The sequence below is a fragment of the Nuphar pumila genome, chromosome 8, assembly GCF_984573655.1.
Source record: "Nuphar pumila chromosome 8, dmNupPumi1.hap1.1, whole genome shotgun sequence".
NCBI lineage: Eukaryota > Viridiplantae > Streptophyta > Magnoliopsida > Nymphaeales > Nymphaeaceae > Nuphar > Nuphar pumila.
The window spans coordinates 61947320-61951893 of NC_143256.1; positions in this window are offsets into that span (position 1 = coordinate 61947320).

The window sequence follows — 4574 nt, forward strand, 5'->3', positions numbered from 1 at the left end:
ATCAAAATATTCAGAATTACACATTACACACATAAAACTAAAGAATTATGAATGACACACAGAAAATCAGAATTACGAAGTGAAAAAAACTAATGAATCAAGAAATCAGACACACACAAAAAACTAAAAAAAATCAAGAAATAACAATCAAAACAGAAAAATAACAATGATCGAGTTTTTTTTTTTTTTTTTCTGAAACAAATGCAGAATCATAGAATCGGGTGAACAGAATTGCAGATGCTTAATACAGGAAACAGAAAAATAAATGCCTAATAGCTAATTGAATCTATATTTTTTTCGGTTGTATTTTGTTGTTGTTGTTTTTTTTTCAGTTTTTACTACACAGCATTACAAACAGATTTCATTCAAGAATCTGCAGAAGAAGTTCAAGAACCTGTAGAAGAAGAAGAAGAAGAAGAAGAACGACTTACCGAAAAAAAAAGATGTGGCTTCCACTTCAGGCGCCGGAATCGACTGGAAATTTCCTTGCCACCGGATGAGGATGATCGGCTGCTGAAAGAAGAAAAAGAAGAAGAAGAAGAAGAAGAAGAAGAAGAATGAAATGAGGGAATCCGGCAATTAGGAAAAACAGAAGGAAGAGATGGAAAACAGAGGGGGAAAATAGAATTTTTGGCGCACAAAACTGGAGCCCCTTCCGATTTGCTTACGCCCCTTTTTAAAAGGGTTCAAACCGGTTGGAACCGGTTTGAAACAACTTTTTTTTTTCAAAACTTCCAAACCGGTTCCAGCCGGTTTGGTTTTTTCACTTTCTCCTTTTTAGAAATACAAACCGGTTCCACCCGGTTTGTATTATTATTTAGATATATATTTTTTCTTTATTTATTATTTTTATTTTTATTTTTTTTAAAAAGTAAAAAAAAAACAAAACTATTTATAAAAGAACTTCAAAAACTCATCTACTATATTTTTTTCTTTTCTTTTCTAAAAAAAACACAACACTTAAATTGAATAAAACTATTTTTCTAATTTTTTTTATTTTTTCTTTTTAATAAAAACTAAAACCAACTAAAACTAAAATAGGCATAAGAATGTAAAATAAAACTATTTTTTATTCATTTTCTAATTTTAAATCATTTTAGCACATTTACTCAAAAACTAACATAAAATTGGGTTTTTGAAACATTATTTCATAAAATCATGCATATTTAAATGTTAATAAACCCTAAATTATATGCATAATCAGAAGCCCTATGTGATCTACTATGAGAGTAGAACTCTGTCTGATGCTCAGATGAATTATACTACGACGGAGAAGGAACTACTTGCTGTATTTTTCGCATTGGATAAGTTTAGGTCCTATTTACTCGGTTCGAAGGTGGTTGTCTATTCTGACCATTCTGCATTGAAATATTTGTTGAATAAGAAAGACACCAAACCGAGATTGATTCGTTGGGTCCTACTACTACAGGAGTTTGATCTCAAGATTCGAGATAAGAAGGGAAGCGAGAATGTATTAGCAGACCATCTTTCCAGACTGATTGTAGAGACCACGCAGGATCAAAGGCCGATCGGTGATTCTTTCCCCGACGAGCAGATCATGTCAGTCAGTACACCGCAATTACCCTGGTTTGCAGATATTGTGAACTATCTGGTTTCGAGGCAGATACCTGAGCATTGGAACAAGAATGAGCGTGAGAGATTCCTATCTCAGGTGAGGCACTATTATTGGAACAAGAATGGTTTGCAGATATTGTGAACACCCCAAATTTTCCAAAAATGACCTTTTTGCCCTTGACCTCCGCCCTCTGAATAATCGGGTAAATTTTTAACCAAAAATTTCATTCATCCCTTGGATTCATTAGGATTCGGACTCAAAGTCTGAGTTCTGACCCAATTTTGATCCAAATCGGATCCGATCCCTCTCTTTGAGAAAAATTTCAAAAATAAGAACCTCAATTCTCAAAAGACTCGCTTTTATAAATAATTTTGCAAAACTACAAAAAATCAGTTTTAAAATCTCTATTTCTCATAAATCTTAGGATTTTTATACAAAAAAAAATATAGAAAAATAAAACAAAAACCAAAAAAATGGAAAATTTCAAAGGAAAGTGAATGAGTTTAAACTTTTTAAAAGTCGATTTTGCTAAAAAATTCATTCTTAAACCATTTTTTTTGAAATTTTTTGTTAAGGGAACCTCTTTTTTGAAAAAACCAAAAAAAAAAAACTTTTAAACCCTAATCGCCCCCCTCTCGTTCACGCTCGAAACCCTCATCGCCCAACCCCTTTTCCTTCTTCTCCACCTTCCATCACCAAGGGATTCACCTCATCCCGCTCATCTTCAACAAACTCACCTTCTCGATCCTTCTCTTCTACCTTAAGAGAAGCCCCCAAGGCACTTCTTCGGGACCGCATTTCACCCCCGCACCCCTGTTCTTCATACGACCGCTCCTTTCACCTCACCATTTCTTCTTCTTGATTTTTCTTCCTCCGTCTTCCTTTCGATTTCCTCTTTTAAGCCCTGAAAATCCCGCAAATAAGAGAAGCTGACAGCAGCACCAGCTTCTCCTTTTCCCTTCTGTGGATCCTCTCCTTCGAGCAATCAAGGGATCTTCGGCTCCCGGCAAAAGAAGAAGATCCTTCTTTCCTCCCTCAGGATTCCTCCAAAACCAAGCATAAACCAACGATCTCTCAGTAGGATCGCAGGATTTCGGCAGATAAAGAGCTTCCCATAACCCAGTGAGATTCACTTACATTTTTTTTTTTTGTGTTTCCTTTTGATCCCCTTTATTTCCTTGTGGTTCCTCTGGTTAATCTTCCCCCATTAAAGCACCACCGGTGGCATTGAGTTGCTTATGCAACGTCAACCCACCCCGTGCTACAGCAAAAAGGAGTATACAGCTCCTACATCTACATTATGGCTTTCTTTCTCAATGAATTATTCCTGAGTTTTATTCTGTTTTTCGCATTGCATGCGATTCTTGGTTGGCATTGAGTTGTTATCTTGTATATCCTTTTATCATTTCAATTCCCTGTCATTGCTATCTTGTATATATTTTTTTTTTATTTTTTACTTATTTTCTGTAGCCTCAATGTCCTATTTCAAACAGCATCGGATTGCCTCTCGTGCATCTCTATTTGCTGAATTAACTCTGACCATTCTATATCGTTCCCTGTCTACGTATCAATTTCCTTACCAATTTATGATTCCTTGTCTGTGTTCTGATGTCTTGTGGCATTTAACTCCCTATTCGCCTAATTCATGTCTTATTTATGCTTAATTCCCTGTTTTATGATGATAATTCATTCTCATTTCTTGTATATAATGCTGTTTGTTTGAGATAATTGCGTGTGTTTACTTTTTTTTTTTTTATGTTGTTATGCATCTCCTGGTTATATACCCTTCCTCCTTTTTTACTTCACGTTTTTATGAGAGTATCCCGGTGTTGAGATAAAGGGACAAGAGTTCTCGGCGTTTGCCTTTGCCCAAAAGCATGGAAATTCATCACAGAAGGAATTCCCGTTTTAAGGATTTCGTGGGAAGTGGATTTCTCAGGTTTGCAATGGGAAGCAGCGTTGACATATGGATATTGGCAAACCTTGCTGTATCGAACAATGGTCAGGAAATTGTCTGAAATCATGGACAATAATGGCGGAACGACTTATATTCTTGCACAGCTAGTCTGAGAGGAGCCCCTGCAGTTATAGCCTCCATGACGCATATTGCTATAGTAGATCTTAAATGCTTGTCATGTTTTTTTTTTAGGCTACGGTAAATCATGCATGTATTACCTTCTTGCTGGCTTCCTGTTCAATTTTTGAATATATCATTCAAAGGCATTCGTTCATCTAGTTGTAAGTCACGTTTTCATGATATACCGAATTTGTTTCATTCCCTGCATTTTGTTTGAATTCGTTTTGAAGTTTTATTCATCACCAGAGTTATTTGCAAACACTTTGTTCCGTTTGACTGTTTCTCATAAGTAGCTGTATCGTGAACTTCTGTGGATCTCCTTTGGGCTTTTGACAGAGCACCTTAAAAAGCTTCCATCAACCCTGGATCAGGAACTTCAGATGTTGCAAATCACAGATGAAGATCTGAAAATTAATTATCGCAATATGGAATTTCATTCAATTGGATTTGCTTCTAGACCATGGTTATGGTTCATCTTCATGCCTTATTTTTCCACTGCAAAACTCCTCTAGAAATGTATTTTCCAGTCATTAATTTCAGGATCAAATTCGTCGGGAGGAGAGGAGCTTATGATGTCTGGTCAAAAGGAATGAAGCTGAGGATGAAGAGTTGGATCCTTGAAGGAATTGTCGGTTAAGGCACACCTGTACAAGATGTCTAGTTTCCTAGCGTCTACTGAGGAATCCATAGGATTTTGATATTTGACACTGCTGCTGCTTCAAGTATTCTATGAATCATTTTTTTTTTATTATATTGCTGCTTTGCTACATTTTTGTGTTAGCTGCCTAGAGTATCTGAATAACGTGCGTCTGAGAAACTCTTTGTTTTAGCTTGTGCTTAATATGATTTTTATGATATACATATTGATTTACTGTTGCATCCTCTGCACCTCTTCAGTACATCGCATAATGAACCACCTCC